At 40.8% G+C, this 20,497-nt stretch overlaps 3 protein-coding genes and 2 non-coding genes across 5 annotated transcripts in view; 2 read left to right on the top strand and 3 right to left on the bottom strand.

Moving 5' to 3' along the window:
* Positions 1 to 20,497, top strand: part of LOC108183924 (uncharacterized) — a 667,181-nt gene that overhangs the window by 309,879 nt on the left and 336,805 nt on the right. The gene's annotated exons all lie outside the window — the stretch shown is intronic.
* Positions 1 to 20,497, bottom strand: part of LOC110439424 (uncharacterized) — a 326,082-nt gene that overhangs the window by 158,794 nt on the left and 146,791 nt on the right. The window lies entirely within an intron of this gene.
* The window catches only part of LOC110439432 (uncharacterized), a 215,198-nt gene that overhangs the window by 125,253 nt on the left and 69,448 nt on the right, over positions 1 to 20,497 (top strand). The window lies entirely within an intron of this gene.
* On the bottom strand, positions 14,983 to 15,056 carry trnai-aau (transfer RNA isoleucine (anticodon AAU)). The gene has a single exon. It is a non-coding gene; the product is annotated as a tRNA-Ile (tRNA).
* Positions 15,167 to 15,237, bottom strand: trnaq-cug (transfer RNA glutamine (anticodon CUG)). Its single transcript has one exon. It is a non-coding gene; the product is annotated as a tRNA-Gln (tRNA).

Below are 20,497 nucleotides of genomic sequence, written 5' to 3'. Positions count from 1 at the left end.
ACATTAATAGAGTTTGTTTAATATATTTTAAATAAATTGGAATCCAGTGTACAATATAATGTAAACTTGACAGAGTGTTAAATTTCCCCTTTAATCTGGAATACTATTATCTTGAAAAATAAGAAAATATGTAGTCACAATGGCTGTAACGGGGAGACTGACACGGAGGGATCCATTTTGCAGTATTTATTAAGTCACACTTAAACATCAAACAATACGCACGGCTCTGCGAACATACAACATACACATCAATGAGAGGAGGTTGCAGATGACAGACACAGAGTGATTACCAGGCATGGGTCAGAGGCAGGCAGCGTGATTCAGAGTCCGTGCAACAGGCTTTAGTCAGGGGCAGGCAGCGAGAATCAGAGTCCGAGTACACAGGCTTTGGTCGTGGGCAGGCAGAAGACAGAGCAGAGTCAGGAAACGGGCTGAAGTAGTAAACAGGAGATCAGGCAGGATAGAACGCTCAGAAATGCTGGCCGGGGCTAAACAAGACTTCGCACTGAGGAGTGAGTGTGAGCTGCTTATATGTGGTACGTGGGTCATTAACGGAATGGAGAACAGGTGTGCTGGAATCAGAGTGAAGGGATGATGTAATGTTAGAAGTCCGGAGATGGTGGCCTCTGCTGGCCAGCGAGGGGAATGACTGGGACCGAGTCGGTGACAGAGCCCCCCCCAACGAACGGCTCCTGAAGTGAGGCGAGTCTCGACGCCGGGGTCTTCCACGGGGGCGAGGGGCCGGCATATCCGGATGTTGTAAGTGGAACTCTTCCAGTAGTGTTGAGTCAAGAATGTCCTTGCGGTTGATCCAAGATCTCTCCTCCGGGCCGTACCCCTCCCAATCGATGAGATATTGGAGTTGTCCACCCCGGCGTCTGGATCTCAGGATTTCGTGGATCTGGTATGCCTCCTCACCATCGATCATGAGAGGCGGGGGACCCTGTTCACCGGCTGCCACTTCCCTATCCGCCTCGGCTGGACCAACAGCAGGCTTGAGCAGGGAGACATGGAAAGTGGGAGAAATACGGTAATGATTAGGGAGTGTCAGTCGGAACGAAACAGGAGATATTTGTTGTCAATTTTGAAAGGACCCACGTACCTGGGGCTGAGCTTCTTGCAGGGCAGTCTGAGGCGTAAGTCACGGGTGGAGAGCCATACCCATTGTCCTGGGGAATACATGGGACCAGGACGTCGGTGTCGATCGGCTTGTTCCTTGAAACACCGTATGGCGTGAGAGAGATGGGTGTGAGCTGCGTTCCATACTTCCTCGCAGCTTTTAAACCAAGTGTCTACAGCGGGAAGTTCAGTGGTCTCGCCGGACCAGGGGAAGAGAGGAGGTTGGAAGCCCAGGACGCATTGAAATGGGGTCAGACCTGTTGATGCCTTTCTCAAAGAATTTTGAGCATATTCTGCCCACATAAGAAATTTAGCCCATTCAGTCTGGTTAGAGTGACAGTATGTGCGGAGGAATCTGTCGATCTCCTGGTTAAGGCGCTCTGTTTGCCCATTGGATTGGGGATGGTAGCCAGATGTTAGGCTAACGTTTACTTGAAGGTTCTTAAAGAATGCTGACCAGAGTCGAGAGGTGAACTGGGGTCCTCTATCCGACACGATGTCTTCAGGGAGACCATAATATCGGAACACACATTCGCAGAGCAGTTCGGCCGTCTCCATGGCTGTAGACAGTTTGGCTATGGGAATGAGGCGGCAGGATTTAGAAAATCGGTCTACCACAGTGAGGATGGTGGTTTTCCCCTGAGATACAGGTAGATCGGTGACGAAATCTATGGCAATGTGTGACCAGGGACGGTGTGGCACCTCCAGGGGTTGGAGCAGTCCAGCTGGACGATGACGGGAGTGTTTGGACATCTGACAGGGTGAACATTTGTTAATGAAGTTGATGACATCCTTGTTTATGGATGGCCACCAATAGCGGGATTGGATTAACTGCACGGTGGCCGTGCTGCCTGGATGACCAGAGCTGGGGTGGTCATGTACCTCGGTGATGAGATTTTCGCGAAGTGACGGGGGAACAAAGATCTTGTTTTCCGGACAGGACTGTGGCGTGGAACTGTTTTCGGAGGCTTGAAGAATTTCGTGCTCGATATCCCACTGAATGGGGGCGACAATCAGGGGATCTTTGAGAATGGGTTCATCACTGTTCTCTGAGGTCTCATCGTCTGAGAGGCAGGAGAGAGCGTCTGCCTTAATGTTCTTCGAACCAGGGATGTATGTGACTTGGAAGTCGAAGCGTGTGAAGAACAGAGCCCATCTTGCCTGTCTAGGGTTCAGACGTTTACAGGATCGAATATATTCCAGGTTTTTATGGTCAGTGATGACGGTGAAAGGATGTTTGGCGCCTTCAAGCCAGTGTCTCCACTCCTCTAACGCAGCCTTCATAGCGAGGAGTTCTCGATTTCCCACGTCATAGTTCCTCTCCGCGGAGTTGAGTTTGCGAGAGTAGAAAGCACAGGGATGGAGCTTCTTCGTGGCTAGGGATCTCTGGGACAGAATGGCTCCAATGCCAGTGTTGGATGCGTCAATTTCAACAATGAAGGGTTGCTCGGGATCAGGATGATGCAGAATGGGTGCACTGGAGAAGCGGGTTTTGAGTTGAGTGAATGCTCGAGTAGCGTCTGGGTTCCGTTTGAGGCGAGCGTTATTGGCTTTCACCATGGCGGTAAGTGGAGCAGCAACTGAGCTAAAATTTCTTATGAAACGTCGATAGAAGTTAGCAAAGCCCAGGAATCGTTGCAGTTGTCGGATAGTTTCTGGTTGTGGCCATTGCGTTACTGAATCGACCTTTTGTTGATCCATGGCCACGCCTTCGGGGCTGATGATGTAACCCAGGAACGATATGCATGTTTGGTGGAACTCCCACTTGGAAATTTTGGCGTATAACTGATTCTGGATGAGGCGTTTGAGCACTGCCCTGACGTGCCGAACGTGCTCTGATAAGGAGTTGGAGTAGACCAGGATGTCGTCAATGTATACGATGACCCATTGGTTGAGCATGTCTCGAAATATCTCATTTACAAAAGCCTGGAACACGGAAGGACTGTTTGCTAGGCCGAAGGGCATAACGAGGTACTCATAGTGGCCGTTGATTGTAGAGAACCCGGTTTTCCACTCCTCTCTCTGTCGTATGCGGATGAGGTTATATGCACTGCGGAGGTCCAATTTGGTGAAATACTGAGCTGAGCGGAGTTGTTCAAGGGCTGCTGGAACCAATGGTAAGGGGTAGCGGTATTTGACGGTGATCTCATTCAAGCCTCGGTAATCAATGCAGGGGCGTAAGCTGCCATCCTTCTTCTTCACGAAGAAGAAGCCAGCTGAAGCAGGTGATGTAGATGGTCTGATAAAGCCTTTTTCTAGCTCCTCGGAGATGTAATTCTTCATAGCTTCAGTCTCAGGCTGAGAGAGAGGGAAAATGCGACCACGAGGGGGTGTGGTGCCTGGTAGTAGTTCGATGGCACAGTCATTGTCACGATGAGGAGGGAGCTTGGTAGCTTTTTGCTTATTAAATGCCTCAGTTAAGTCATGATAAACCTCGGGAATTTGACAAAGTTCAGGGTCTTCGGTGCTGATAATCGTGTTGATCTGGACTGGGGAAACAGAATGCAGACACTGGGTAAAGCACTGATCGCTCCATTTAGTGATCTCACCAGTTCTCCAGGAAACTTGAGGGTCGTGTAGTTGTAACCATGGCAACCCGAGGATTACAGAGTGTCGAGGGGAGTCGATGGCAAGAAGGGAAATCTCCTCTTCATGGAGAGAGCCTGTTTGAAGAGAGATTGGTTGAGTCTGGAATTGTATGTGTCCCTCTCCCAATGGGCGCCCGTCTACAGCAGTGATGGCTATGGAGGAATCACAGGAGGTTAGAGGAAGTGAGTGATAGCAAACGTGTAGTCGATAAAGTTGCCAGCTGCTCCTGAATCGATCATGGCCATGGTCTCAATCTCATCTCCATTGTTTTTCAAAATGACAGGTATACTCATAATATCATTAGTGGTCGTGAACATAGTGGTTGCACTCACCGAGAGGGTTTTAGGGAGAGGCTTGTTGGGACATAAAACCTTCGTATGACCTGGAAGTCCGCAATAGATGCATAGGTGATTTCTCCTCCTTCGTTCTCGTTCCTCTGGGTTCAGGCGGGTTCTACCCAATTGCATGGGTTCAGCGGAGGTTTCAGGGGATACAGGACTGGAAGCAATTGAGCACAGTGGGTTGCGAGTGCGGAGGAGAGTGTCTAACCTTATGGATAGTTCAATCAGTTGATCCAGTGTTTTTCCCTCGTCACGACATGCCATCTCTTTTTGCAGTTCTGGTTTCAGAGCCTTTCGGTAGAGCGTAGTAAGTGGATCATCAGCCCAGCCTGTTTGCGCTGCCAGAGTGCGGAACTGCAGTGCGAACTCAGCTGCGGAGCGATCTCCCTGTTGGATACACAGTAGCTCCTCGCCAGCATTACGACCACCCTCAGGATGATCGAACACAGTGCAAAAACGTTTGAGAAAGTCATTAAACGAGGGAAATATCGGGGTGCTGTCTGGCCAAACTGCAGTAGCCCAGTCTAACGCTTTCCCGGTGAGCAGTGAGCACACAAAAGCAATTTTCCCATTTTCGTCCTTAAACAGATGGGGCTGTTGGGCGATAAACAGTTTACATTACAACAGAAAGCCTTTACATTTTGCTGGGTTACCTGAGAATTTGTCAGGGAATGCCAATCGAGCTCCGGAGACCATCGGGGGTTGTGTCACAACAGGTGGACTCAGAGAATAGTTAGCGGTGAGTTGCGCTGTGGGAGAAGCTTGCAGGTTTTGTAGTGATTTCACAAGTTCGTCTGTCAACTGAGTTAAGTGTGTTAGTTGTTGTTGGTGAGTAGTCAATACCTGAGCTTGAGCTGTGACTTCGTGAGACAAAACCTGGATGGCTGCGGGATCCATGTTGGGCGAAGTCTTCTGTAACGGGGAGACTGACACGGAGGGATCCATTTTGCAGTATTTATTAAGTCACACTTAAACATCAAACAATACGCACGGCTGTGCGAACATACAACATACACATCAATGAGAGGAGGTTGCAGATGACAGACACAGAGTGATTACCAGGCATGGGTCAGAGGCAGGCAGCGTGATTCAGAGTCCGTGCAACAGGCTTTAGTCAGGGGCAGGCAGCGAGAATCAGCGTCCGAGTAAACAGGCTTTGGTCGTGGGCAGGCAGAAGACAGAGCAGAGTCAGGAAACGGGCTGAAGTAGTAAACGGGAGATCAGGCAGGATAGAATGCTCAGAAATGCTGGCCGGGGCTAAACAAGACTTCGCACTGAGGAGTGAGTGTGAGCTGCTTATATGTGGTACGTGGGTCATTAGCGGAATGGAGAACAGGTGTGCTGGAATCAGAGTGAAGGGATGACGTAATGTTAGAAGTCCGGAGATGGTGGCCTCTGCTGGCCAACGAGGGGAATGACTGGGACCGAGTCGGTGACAATGGCAAAGAAAAGAAAAAAATTGTTATAATTAAGTGCTTCGGGCTATTATCTAAAATATATATTTTTAATTTAATCAGCTTAGAGTGCAATTTAGAGACTTAATTTGGATAACTAGGTAAATTATTAGACAACAGTGGTTTGTTCCAATAATATTCTACTAAAAAGCAGTTAATTTCTTAAAACAAAATAATTTCAGCTAAGCAAAAAAAAGAAAAAAAATATATAATTAGTGTGGAAAATAAATTCTTTTGACAAACAGCACTTGGCAAATATTTAAAGTATTAATTTCACAGGAGAACAAATGATTTTGCCTTTACCTTTATATATATATATATATATATATATATATATATATATATACATATATATATTAGGGGTGTAACGACTTATTGTTGTACGATTTATTGCGATGCAAAAATGTCTCGATATGCATCGTGGCGTTATGACGATTTGATTACGATATGACGTCCGTTTTCTCTTATTAGTTGAGCTGTTTGCACGTGAGCTACGTTCCACCTGCTGTCGCACGTGAGTTCAGATTGCAGCAGCAGTAATGTTAGCAGACCAAGATGAGTGGAGTTGAAATAGAGGATGGCCCATCCTCTCAAAATCAGACGTCTGGCAACATTTCGGTTGTACAGTCATTGCTTTAGACTCGTCCGCTTTTTGACACGCATACTGGGTCACACATCCTAAGTTTTAAAGTCTTCACAGTGATTTACATACTTTGCACAGCGACAGGGATACCTCCTAATGGTCTTGAAAGAGTCACATACTGTATTTATAAGGTACAATTCACCCTAAAATATCATTTTGTCTTCATATAATGATGTATTGGCGGCCGCAAAATCACACATGGCGTGAGCTGTTACTACAAAGGGCGGACTATGATAGACGCGCGCGTATGGCAAGCCGTTTTAACATTTAAACCTTTGATCTGACTATCCATAAATATATTTAGAGATATCTCTAATTATATTTTGACTAGTCATAATTATAATTCAACTAGTCAAAATATAATTAGAGATATCTCTAAATGAATTTAATTAAATATGAATTACATTTATTTATGGATAGTCAGAACAAAGGTTTAAATGTTAAAACGGCTTGCCATACGCGCGCGTCTGCTTCAGTGAACAGAACCTGCAGGTTGTGACTAATAAAGTAGTAAACAACATTCAGTTTGTGGAACAGAGTGATCTTTCAGAAGCCGCGTGGGAAGTTTGAACAGCACTTAGCAGTGGAAATGAAACCGAAAACGTACACATTATTTGAACAATCATATCGCATTTTAGAGTTATGATTACGACGAGCTAACCCTTTAAAGCTAAATTTGAGTACAGAGGTACACAAAAATGCACGTCAACATGATACACTTGATAGCGCCGACATCAGCGACGTCGAAGAAATAGTAAACCTGCCTAAACTGCTGAAAAGAGTCACGACTGTCCTGTGTAATGATAAGACGGCCACCCTGTCACTCATCATGCCCAACATGAAGACAGCCATCCATAAACACCTCTCAGACAGATACACATAAGTTCAGGATTATCTTATAGAACTGCTGATTACCTGGAAATGTAGATTTTTTTTGCACACACAAAAAACGCAAGTGACCAAGCAAAGCCTTAAGCTCTTACTGTTAAATTCAATTGAATAGAAAGCTTTTTTTTTTTTGCACCTTTACTTAAATTGTTCCTTAATTTTGTCTCTGTCATTTCAATAATATTTTTAAGAAGTTTTTAAATTGTTTTATTTTCCAGAGACAGGCCTGTTTAATTTATTTTCTAAACGAAGGTTCAGTTTAACAAGTTGAAACAAAAGAAATACATAAAAAATAGTTTACTTGGTAAAATTTGCATTTCAGTTAAATTTTCAATTTTTATTCCAAATATCGTGATACATATCGAATCGTGAACACTATATCGTGATACACATCGTATCGTGAGCTGAGTGTATCGTTACACCCCTAATATATATATATATATATATATATATATATATATATATATATATATATATATATATATATATATGTGTGTGTGTGTGTTTGTATGTATTTATGTAGGTGTGATGGATATTTTGGGACATTCAATGGTATGTTCTTAAAGTGTTTCTTGGTTTTATGAAGAGATCTATAATTGTTTACTATACATGTTACTATACAGAGTTATCTGTAATTCTAAGATGTTAAATATTATGTCAAGATATTGTTTTATGGTTGCTTTAAATTTTTGAGGCGTTTGTAGTTTACAGACTGCAAAATAAATGTGTTAAATTGATGTGTTTTTGTATTTATTTAACGTTAAATTGACATTTATGTTTCCTTTAAGATTCTACAGTGATCTGGTATATAATTGTAACTTTACAGTTAAATTAAGTTATTCAACAGTAACCTACTGCTAAATCACAGTAATCGTATTGCGATGAATTGTAACTTTACAGTTAATATAAGTATTTCAACTGCAACCTACTGCTTAATCACAGTAATTATATTGCCATTAATTGTAACTTTACAGTAAATATAGTTAATTCCACAAGAGAATACTGTGAGATCACAGTAATAGAAATAACTTCGTAATGTGAAATCACAACATATGACTGTAATTTTACAGTAATTTACGGTATAAAAATCACAGTAATTTATTGTGAACTGCATCACAGTAATGTGCTGTGAATTTACATACTGTAATTTACTGTGAAAGTAATGCAATTATTAGCCAGTAATTTACTGTGAATTTAAGGTCAAATTTTTTACAGTGTAATTATTCCTATACACAATTCTTTCCTTATTAAAAAATAAACACCTCTTCCAGATGTACCATCACCATTATTATATATAATATCCCCTTGCCACAACCATTGCATGTTCTTTCCAGTTTGTTTCCTGTAAACCTATCACTTCCTTGTTTTTACATTTCTCTCTTATTTTCTCAAATTTATCTTTTCCCATCAGTCCCCTTGCATAAAAAGACACAGTTTAAAACCATTAAAATAAATAAAAATGAAATTAAAAACCTACACATCCTCATTGTCCTTCATCTCCTTCCAACGCTCTCAACCAACAACTTCTTCCGTTAAAAGAGACAAAGATTAAAAGCATTTTAAAATAAATAAAATATTTTAAAAACATCATTTCTCTTCATCTTCTTCCAGTCCCCTTAAAACTTCATACCTATTTACATATTTAGCTCTGTTCTTTGTTAAAACTTTTTTCTTTGCCATGTCCAAGTTTGGTTTTACCTTAAAAGTTCTTCTTCTTAAAAATCCTCTTTCCACTTTGTTCTTATCCACATTTTACATCCTTGTTTCTTCATCATTTGCCATTCCTTCAGCTTGACCAGTCTTTCTTAGTTCCTCTTTTTCCACAGTGCTTAAATTTTTTTTTTTTTATTGTATGACCATATTCACAAAACATTAACATCAAAATGTTGTAGCATATTAAAGAGAAAGTACAGTCTTGAGAGTGAAAGTAACAGAGAAATTAATGTAAAAAATAAAAAAATAAAATATATAGGTGAAAAATAATTAAAAGTACAATTACATCATCTTTGAGTAGGTTATAACAAAAAGTGTAAATGAATGTCAAGGATGTTGTGTTAATTTAAGACAGCTCTTTTATGTACTCCCAAAGGGGAGACCAAATTGACCAAAATCTATCAGATTGTTTATGTTTGTCATAGGTAAGTTTTTCTAATGGTAGCCATGTAGCAATCTGTGATATCCACATTTTAAAAGATGGAGCTTGTGATGCAGACCAGAGTAGCAAAATACATTTTTTAGCTAAATATACCAACACAATAAATAACTGGAATGCATCTTTTTCGAACAGATTATTTGCATTAAGATTCAATAAGTACAAAGCTGGGGTCATGTCAAAATTTAGCTTAAGAATATTTTCCAGTACTTTATGTATTTTCTTCCAAAATGGCAAAATTTTGTCACAGTCCCAAAAACTATGCATGAATGTACCTTTATCTTTTTTACATTTGAAACACAGGTCTGTGGCATTGGCAAACATTTTCTTAATATGTATTGAAGTTAAGTAGATCCTGTTAAAAAAATGTAAAATTAAGCTCATGGATCCCAAGAGATGTACACTTCGGATATATATTATCACATACAATTTCCCAGTAATTTTCTTCAATAGTTTGACCAATATCCTTCTCCCAAACATCTTTAAGTCCTAACCAGGCAGAAGTGCAGTTGTTAGACAAAGTGTCATAAATCCTTGTTATCAATCCTTTTAAACAAGCTGAATTCAGTAAAAGGTATTCGATCTCTGTTGTTTTGGATCTGAGCTCTTCTTTGTCCAACTTTGGTTTTAAAAAATGTCGTAATTGTAGATATTTATAAAAATTGGATTTTGGAACGTTATATTGATCTACAATCTGTTGGAAAGATTTTATGGTGCCTTTTGAAAGTAAGCAAGATATTTGAGAGATGCCCAGTTCCCGCCATGCTGAAAAAACAGTGTTTTGCAATGTTAAAGGCATATCAGGATTAAAAGAAAGTGGGGAGAACAGGGAGAAAGGGGTGGAGATTCCCATATGTGTCTTTACATCTTTCCAAGTTCTAAGAGTATTTGAAATGATAAAATGTTCAGAAATCTTTTTTTAGTTTTATATAATTCTTAACAAATGGTAAATATTTAATTGGTAAAGGGGAGCAAGCTGTTTCTTCCATTTTAAACCAACTAGAGTTAGTCCTCTCATTACACCAGCTAATCATGTTTTTTATTTGGGCTGCCCAATAATACAACTGGAGATTTGGTAAGCCTATTCCACCCCTGTCTTTAGGCTTCATTAATTTAGAAATTTTAATACGCGGTCTTTTATTGTTCCAGATAAACTTTGAGATGTGTTTATTAAGATCTTTGAAAAATGAATTTGCTAAGTAGCTAGGTATGGACTGGAATAAATATAAGAATTTAGGAAGTACATTCATTTTTATTACATTTATTCTTCCTAGAAATGAGATTGGGAGTGAACACCATGTTTTCAGATTAAGTTTGAGTTTTTCTATAAGAGGTGTATAATTATGTTTAATAAGGTCTTTAAGTGAAGATGTGACATGGATTCCAAGATATCTAAAGCCAGTTTCTGATAATTTGAATGGGGAGATTAATTTTAAATGTTCCAAAGAAGGGGTGTTTAAGGGTAAAGCTATGGATTTGGAAAGATTTATTCTGTAACCAGATAAACTACTGTAGTGTGAGATGCATTCCAGCAATGTTGGAATAGACTGCTCTGGTTTGGACATAAATATGAGCACATCATCTGCATAAAGTGAGGTACGATGATCTTCCCCTTCTATTAAAATACCGTGGAAATTTCTGTTTTGTCTGGTGAGTTCTGCTAGGGGTTCGATTACTAAAGCGAAAAGCAAAGGTGAAAGAGGACAGCCCTGCCTCGTCCCTCTTCCTATGCGAAATGGAGTCAAAGTGAGACCATTTGTAACTACTGTTGCTTTAGGATCAGAGTAAAGCAACTGGATCCACTTAATAAAATTATTTCCCAGATTAAATTTATCAAGAGTCGCAAATAAGAAGTCCCACTCGACTCTGTCAAAAGCTTTATCGGCGTCAAGGGAGAGAACAAGTGCTGGGTGTCCCTCACCTTGGACAAAATTAATAACATTTAAGAGTCTGCGTATATTATCTGTTCCATAACGTGATTTTATGAAGCCTGTTTGGTCTGGCTTTATTAACTTGGGGAGCATACTCTCTAATCTACATGCCAAAACCTTTGCTAGTATTTTAGAATCTGTATTAAGTAGACTAATTGGCCTATATGATGCACAATCTTGGGGATCTTTATCTTTCTTAAGTATTACACAGATGTTTGCTGTTTTCCAAGTTTCAGGAATCGTGCCTTGATCTAAGATATTTTGTAAAGCTGGAACCAAAATGTTAGAAAGTTCAGGCCAGAATGATTTATAAAATTCTGAGGGGAAACCATCTGGTCCTGGCGATTTGTTGGATGACATTGATTGTATCGCAGCTAGGACCTCTTCTGGAGTTATAGGCGAATTAAGATAATCTCTATCTTTATCTGAAATAATTGGAAGAGAAATATTATTGAAAAAAGTTTGAATTTGTAGTTGTGAAGCACTGCCTTGTGAGCTATAGAGTGATTCATAGTAGGATCGGAATGTATTATTTATAATGGCAGAGTCATATGTAGAGGTACCATTTGACATCTTTAGGGACTTGATTGTTCGTTCTGATTGTTCCTTTTTAATCTGATATGCTAACAATTGGCCAGGTTTGTTTGCATTCTCATAATAATTCTGTTTGGAAAGAAAAATTAGTTTTTTTATATGATTAGTGTGATCAAGGTTAAGTTTAGCCCTAGCATGACATAAAGTAGACCAGTTTGATTGAGTGGGGTTACTGCTATGTAGATGTTCAAGTCTTTTGACCTCTTTTTCTAAATCTTGTCATTTAGCTATGAGAGCTTTCTTATGCGCAGCAGTATAAGAAATAATATATCCCCGAATTGTGGCCTTGGCTGCATCCCACATTATTGTGGGAGAGACAGGTGAATTTTTATTATCTGACCAATAATTCTGTATTGATTCCCGTACAATATTACAAAATTTGGGGTCCGATAACAAAGAAGGGTTTAATTTCCAGGTCTTGTTATTTGTTTTGGGGATTTCTAATTTAATATCTAATTGAACTGGAGCGTGATCTGAAATGGTAATTGAACCGATTTGACTAAAAGATGCAAGATTAAAATAGGTGTTTGGAATAAAAATATAATCAATTCTTGAGTATGAACAATGTGGGTTAGAATAAAATGTATAGTCTCTAGTAGTAGGGTTTAATTCTCTCCAACTATCAATTAGGCCAATTTCTTTACATAATTTTTTAAGTACCAAAGAAGATTTAGGATTAACTATAGTTTCTGATGAAGATCTGTCTAGTCTTTCATCTATCACACAATTAAAATCTCCAGCACAGATCCCCAGTCCTGTGCAGTGTTCATTAAATAACAAAATGATTTTAAACATAAATTTGGGAGAATCTTCATTGGGCGCATAGACATTCATCATTGTGATGTGCTGCCCATGCAAAAGGCCAGTGACCAAAATGAATCTACCCTCAGGATCTCTAATTTGTTTTTTTAAAATAAATGGCAAGTGTTTATTAATTAAAATAGTTGTACCTCTTTTCCTGGGATTATTTATGCATGTAGAATAATACACTTGACCCACCCAATCTCGTTTCAATTTTAAATGTTCACTATCCGATAGGTGTGTTTCCTGAAGCATAGCCACTTTAACTTTTTCCTTTTTTAAAAAAGTTAAAACTTTTTTCCTTTTAATCACATGTCCTAATCCTTTGACATTCCATGTTATAAATTTAGTCGAACTCTCCATTACCACAATGTGTAAAAGAAAATAAAAAGTAGACTGTAGTTTTCTTCATGAAAATAATACAATAACAGTATATGATGGGCAAATTTGTAACCTTAAAGAACAGCCAAAAACGACAAAACAACTCCCTCTCCCCCACCCCAGGCTCTGTCCCCAAATGACAGTGCCATCTAAATCCCCCTAAACCTAGGTCTCTGTACCTCATTGGGCTCAGGTAAAGAAAAATTATACCTGCTACCAACATAAGGTTCAGGATCATATTTGAGAGACACTTGCCTCACATTAATCCGCTCCAATAAAACAAATATAATCTCGGACTACCCATACAGCGAGAAGGGAAAAAAAAAAAAGTTGAAAAAAAAAAAAAGAAACATTTGTTTTCATTGAAACAAAAATGACAGGAAAAAATGATTAGTCTGTTATATGAATTAACAGTCACATCTGTCATTCAAAATAGAAATGGCGTATGAGAATTCGGATGAAATAAAGTTACTACTCCTCCAAATATAACTCAGATGAAAGAATAATTAAGAATTCCGTCTCCCTCACTTATCTTGCAAAGTCTCAATGAACTCCTCCACCGCGGCCGGAGTGTTAAACGTACAAAGTTCCGAGCCGAAAAGACAGCGCAGCTTGGCTGGGTACGCAAATCCACGGAACATTTTGCGATCTATCAGAATCTTCCTCACAGCATCGAATTCTTTTCGTTTCCTCATCACCTCCACCGATAGATCTTGAAAGAAGCGCACCTGTTTGCCTTCGTGAGTAATATACCTTTTTTTCAGCGCTGCTTGTATAATGCGCTCTTTATCCGCGTAGCGTAGAAATCTGACAAGTACGCTTCGTGGTGGGTCACTGCCTCCTGGAACAGGTCCAAGCGATCGGTGCGCTCTCTCAATCTCCAGCCTGGGATCAAAAGAAAGGTCGAGCCATTTTGGTATCATTTTCATCAGGAATTGAGCTAGCGGGGTAGAGCCCTCCGCTTTCTCGGGTAAACCGACGACTCGCAGATTTTTACGTCTTCCTCGGTTTTCTAAGTCGTCCACTTTAGCTTGAAGTCGAGTCACTGTTTTCGTCAAAGTAGATAGTTCCCTTTCGCGGGTCTGCAGAGCATCTTCTGTGGTAGAGATCCTATTTTCGGTTTCCGTAACACGAGAGTCAATTGAAGACACTCTTTGTGACAAATTAGATAAAGTTTCGTGAACGACAGATACCGAATTCGATATAGCATCGAGACGACTTTCAATAGTGTCGAAACGTCCATCTATATTCCCCAATTGGGTACTTAGTGATCGTATTTCATTCAGAACTGGGTCCGTTTGCTCTACCGAGGTCGAGGCCGAGGTTGTTTCTGCTGACGTATTTTGTTTCTTCTTTTTCTGCGATCGCGAAGAAGAGAAAAGTGGAAAATCCTGGGTCTCGGGCATGTTCTTTGGAAGTTAAGCTTTTTAATTAAGGAATTCTCTTACTCAGATTGAGGAGGGTAGCGATTTATTAAGTGATAAGGAGCGGAGCTACAGTTTAGGCTGCCATCTTCTCCAGCGTCCGCGAGCGCCCCCCCTCCACCTCTGTTTTTAATGCCTTTTTACATTGGCTTTTTTTGCAAAGCTGGTGGCACCTTGAGGGTTTAAAGCGAAACTACTTACGTCAGATTTGCCGGTTTCCGTGTAGTACATATCATTGCAAGCCTTCAGAAGCCCTATCAAGTCAGTTTTCTTTTATTCAGCAGCGTGTCCGCAGTGGGACATCAAAGCGCTAAATACATAGCATTATAGAGTGCTGTCGATCAGGCCATTGCAATCATCGCCAGAAGCAATGTGACTATCTGGGATGAAGATAGCGTTTTGGTCAAGTGGAAGCAGGTGGACTTAAGGGTGAAGCAGCTAGGCTTTTTGGGTGACTTTCAGTCACCTGACCCTTGTGCACAAAATAGAACAACAGCACTGTTTTGCTGAAATCCAGGATCGGACCAGGGACCTTTAAATCTTAAGTCTAACGCTCTCCCAACAGAGCTATTTCGTCTGCCCTTTCACAAGTATCCTGCAGCATACATGTCTGTGAGACTAAGCAGAATCCTGAAATGCCTCTGAGGTCTTAAAGGGTAAAAGTTTGGCCAGTACGGGGATCGAACCCGCGACCTTGGCGTTATTAGCATCACTCTCTAACCAGCTGAGCTAACCGGCCACTTTCCACCATGTTTGCTAAAAAGCTCAGAGTAACTGTCATTTTCCGGCCTTCAAGAGATAAGAATGCTATTCCAGCTTTTTTTGTGCAGTGCTGGTAAAAAAAAAACAAGGTCCCACCGAGATTTGAACTCGGATCACTGGATTCAGAGTCCAGAGTGCTAACCATTCACCATGGAACCTCAAGTCTTCTGGTTGGTGCTGCCCGGGCTAAAGAGAAAAAAAAAGTAAAAAAAAAAAAAAAGAAAGAAAACGGCCTTGCCAGAAAGTAGCAGAATGTCAATACAAGGCAGTGCCAATGTGCATTGATTTCTGAGTAACTCGTCATTCGGCATGCAGGGCTCCTCACACGTTTACTGGAGCAGGACCAGGTAGGGCCTTCAAAAGAAAAGCGCACTATTCCAGGCAATTTGACGACTAAACGGCAGGCAGGGCAAAGAGGCCACCACAGAGCAAATTTGATCTTTTTTTTCTATTTTGACCACGTCGAAAATCGTCAGTTTTTGATTGCTTTGAGGGGAATTACCTCAAATGGTTAAGCGCTCGCTTTGCATGCTAGAGGTAGCGGGAACAATGCCTGCATTCTCCACCTCTGTTTTCATGCCTTTTTAAAGCAAAAAGGTTTAAATTGAAACTCTCCTGATTCAATCGTCACCAGAAGCGACGTGACCATCTGGAAGTAAGATAGCTTTTTGGTCAAGTGGAAGCAGTTGGACTTAAGGGTGCAGCAGGTAGGCTTTTTGGGTGACTTTCGGTCACCTAACTCTTGTGGCCAAAACTGAAAAACAACACTACTTTACCGAACCCTGGATCTAACCAGGGACCTTTAGATCTTTAGTCTAACACTCTCCCAACTGAGCTATTTCAGCTGCCGTTTCATAGTTTTTCTGCAGCATAGACGTGTGTAAGACCGAGCAGAGCCCTTAAATGCATCTGAGGCCTAAGAGAGCAGAGGGGATGAATAAAAAAAAAAACAGCCTTGCAGGAAAGTAGCAGAATGTCAATCCAAGGTGGTGCCAATGTGCATTGATTTCTGAGTAACTGAGTCATTCTGAGTCATTCGGCATGCAGGGCTCCTAACACGTTTACTGGAGCAGAAATAGGTAGGGCCTTCAAAAGAAAAGTGCGCTATTCCAGGCAATTTGATGACTAAACGGCAGGCAGGGCAAAGAGGCCACCACAGAGCAGATGTGATCTTTTTTTTTTTTTTTTTTTTGACCACACCAAAAACTACCAATTTGAATTTTTCCAAGGGGAATTAGCTCAAATGGTAGAGCGCTCGCTTAGCATAGGAAGGGGTCCAATCAACTCGCTCACTCGCAAGCGAACAAGCCGCAAAAAAACGGAAAAATGCGACAAATTTCGCTTGCAGTAGTGTTCGCGGCTTTGTGACTGTGCATAATGTGGTATTTTGGTTGCATATTGCATGTCACTCTAAATGTCATTTTTTGCGTGCTGGATTCGAACACACAATCTGTGTAACACAATATCCAATCAGTGTCGGTTTCAGCGGAGCCAATCAGCTGCGCTCTTATTGAAATTTTATTGACGTAACACAGGCAATTATATTGATATTACTATTATTATGTGGATATTGTTCTTAAAAAGCATATTACGTTAATTAAAAATGAATGAAAATGTTTCAATTAAACATATGTATTGCATGTTTATGTATATATAAGTATATTATATATATTTATGTATTAATATATAACTATATACTATACTATATATATATATATATATATATATATATATATATATATATATATATATATATATTAATATATGTTATATTTCTTTATGTAATAACTTTAAATGAATGCACACAAAAACAAGTAATATGCAAAATGGTTTATTAAAATGAATACAAATATTAAAATCGCAAAACAATTTAAAAAATGTAAAAAACAAAATAAAAACATATCTTAATATATAAACTATATAATATACAATAAATAAAAACAATACAATATATATTTATTTATTATGCACATATAATATATTAAAACAATACTATTTATAAATATATTTATTTATTATACACATTATATAAAAACAACACTCTATATATATATATATATATATATATATATATATATTTATTTTTATATACACAATATATTAAACAATAATATAAATAAATAATAAAACGCAAGAGTGGGGGCACGTAATATATAAAATATAGTATTTAAGCAATGTATAAAATGTTATTTTTTTAAGAAATATAAATATATTTTTACATAAAATACACACAAATATTAAATAAGTACACACAAGACAAAATTAGAGTGGGCCTATAAGTGCCACTTCAAAATGCTAAATATTAACACACAATAATTAAATAAAATGAGAGAGAGAGAGAGAGTACCCATGTAACATTTACAAAAATATATACAGCAATTTGTCCTTTATTCTGAAGCTGGAGTTTGTCCTTTATTTTGCTGGCGCTGTTCTGCCAACCAGTTCTCTAAGGATTTGCCATTTGAAATTTGCAGGCAAAATGTGGCATTACCAAATCGGCTATGGCCAAACTCCTTAGTCTTTGGTTGCCCACATTTGCTGCAAACATTAAAAGTAACCGCACGCACATTCTTTTGTGGACTCCACTTTCCTTCTCCTGTTCCCGTCTGCGCCTGTTCCTCTGGGTTTAGGTGCAGGTGGAGCAGGTGCAGGTGGAGGAACAGCAGGTGCAGGTGGAGCAGGTAAAGGAACAGCAGGTGCAGGTGGAGCAGGTGCAGGTGGAGGAACAGCAGGTGCAGGTGAAGCTGGGACTGCACTGGATGTTGGTGCAGCAAATGATGGAATCACCATTGACACATTCATGTCTGGGTTAAAAACAAGTGTGCCAAACAATGATCCAGGTCCTAAAATGGGCTGCACAACACCTGGTGCCGTGGGGGGTGGTGCAATGGGGCACACCGTGCTGGGGGTCGGTGGAAAGGAGCACACCGTGGTGGGGGCAGATACAATGAGGCGCACTGTGGTGGGGGCCGGCGCAATAGGGCGCACTGTGGTGGAGGCTGGTATGATGGGGCACACTGTGGTGGAGGCTGGCGAGATGGGGCCCACTGTGGTGAAGGTCGGTGTGACGGGGCACACCATGGTAGGGGCTGGTGCAATGTGGCAGACTGTGGTGGGGGTTGGCGCGATGGGGCATACCGTCATGGGGGCCGGTGGAAAGGAGCACACCGTGGTGGCATCCGGCAGGAAGGAGCAAACTGTGGTGGTTGCAGAAGCAGACTTTCGACCAGGTCGAAGAAGAGGTGCCTGTCCTTATTTGGAGGAAAGACAAACTGGTGTTTGGGGCCTGATGTTGTCGGTGCCTCGTCCAATTTTCCCCTCGGCAAGCTGTGTATCTGCCACAGCAATTGGATCAAGTGGAGTCAGTCCCTGAGGGAGTACACTCATTTCCTGATCCTTTTGCCTCCGTTGAAACTGATAATAAATGATATGTATCATTCATATATATTAATTTGGAAGTATTCAGGTAATTTAAAGAAAATAATGTGCTTTGCTTACCACTGAATGAGCGTCTTCTGATTTAGCTCAAAAAGCTGGATCACTGTTTCATCCATCAGCCTGCGACTGCCAAGCACCAGATCCGGGATGTGGTGGTAATCGGTCAGTATTTTAGACCACCTGTGCGTGCGAACACCAGCCTTCTTGGAAGTGGACTTGTGTACGGCACACAGCTTTGTACAAATGGCCTCAACCAAGCGGCTGGTGCTAGGCCACTGTGCTGGACCCTCAGGATGTCCAATCAGACAGCGCTTGACGCTCTCCACACCTGGAGTGACTCCGGAGCGATTCGGTGCCTTAAAGCGCCCATGTGTCAGCTGAGGCTGATGTCGAGGCTGGTAGTTGATGCGCTGTTTATCAACATCCAGGAGAGCTGTCCACAGCTGGATGGCCTCTGTCACCTGCAGGTCAGTGAGGTAAGGAGCCTCACGAAGACCTACCAAATAAGCAGCCAGATCCTGCACCTTGTCCCACCAAGCAATGCCATCAGGTCCAATGATTTACTCCCTGGTAAATACAGAATAAATTTAGTATATGTGGAATAAAAAAAGACTAAATAAAATTAAGTTCTTAATATATCTTACCTGAGCCTCAACAGAGAGACTGTCTCCAGACTTGGATGGCTGTGACGGCACTGAGGGGGCTGGGCTAGGAAGCTGTCCTTCTCCACCAGCTGATGTGGATGGCTCAGCCAGTAATGCTGGGGACTGAGGCAGAGGCGAAGATAAGGGGCTGTTTCTGAGATCACGGCAGGGGTCATCCTCATACAGCACTGGAGCTGTGATGTCCTCCATGATCTCCTCCTCAAACCCGTCATGTTGTAGATCCTCGTCATGTACTTCTTCCACCAGCCTGTCTTCCTCCTCTGGGTTCTGGAGCACCGGAGTCAGGGTTTTGCCGGTCTGGCTGTAAAGGTGCTCCATTCCCAGCAATTCACCTTAAAAAAATAAAACAATAAAAAAACATATATTAAATAAAACTAATGATAAAATAAACATTTAGATTACCATTTTGTGTACTACATTAAAAGCTTAATGAATAACTTTCATAACAACTAATTAATGGATTTCTTGCCTGTATATGCTCCAGGAGGGTGATAGCGGTTATCCCAGGGCTTGCGTCCTGAGACATATCTTTTGGTGGACAATGAGCATTGTGTTTTTCCTCTCTCTCTTCCTGCAGGTAACGGTGTCCACCTGGTAGCAATCATTGGATCTTTCTAGAGAGGAGAGAGAGTATTTAACCTGAGCTGTATTTAACTTGACCGGTGTCAAGTGCAGTGGCTGAGCTTTTCTCCAAATTCAGACCTGACCTATGAGGTGAACGGATCAATTCTTTTTTCGGCTCTAAATGCGTATGATTGGCCCATGATGAACGAGTGACTCAGACCCGATAGAGGACTCAAGAGATGAACGGATCAATTCTTTTTGCAGCTCTAAACGCGTATGATTGGCCCGTGAGGAACGAATGACTCAGACCCGATAGAGGACTCGAGAGATGAACGGATCAAATATTTTTCCTGCTCTAAACGCGTATGATTGGCCCGTAATAAACGAGTGACTCAGACCCGATAGAGGACTCGAGAGGTGAACGGATCAAATCTTTTTCGGCTCTAAACGCATATGATTGGTTTCTGCCTTTCCGCGATGAACGACACGAAATATGATGAAGACTTGAAATAACGATACCACCTGCACAAATGTACGCACGCGCAAATTAACAAATCACTCCCTAAGAGGACTTATAGTTCCCAAATCATATTGAAGATTCGTTTAAAATGAACGAAATGTTCATGATCGACCCATTACTAAACCTGGTTAGATACCTGCTCCAGTCGGGGATTGAACCTTGTGATCTACCCAAAGTGTTATTTATGGACATATTTCTTGAACCAGTACTGTTATATATGCATTGAGTAGT

The sequence above is a fragment of the Danio rerio genome, chromosome 4 (genome assembly GCF_049306965.1).
Source record: "Danio rerio strain Tuebingen ecotype United States chromosome 4, GRCz12tu, whole genome shotgun sequence".
NCBI lineage: Eukaryota > Metazoa > Chordata > Actinopteri > Cypriniformes > Danionidae > Danio > Danio rerio.
This window is presented reverse-complemented; position numbering and strand designations above follow the sequence as displayed.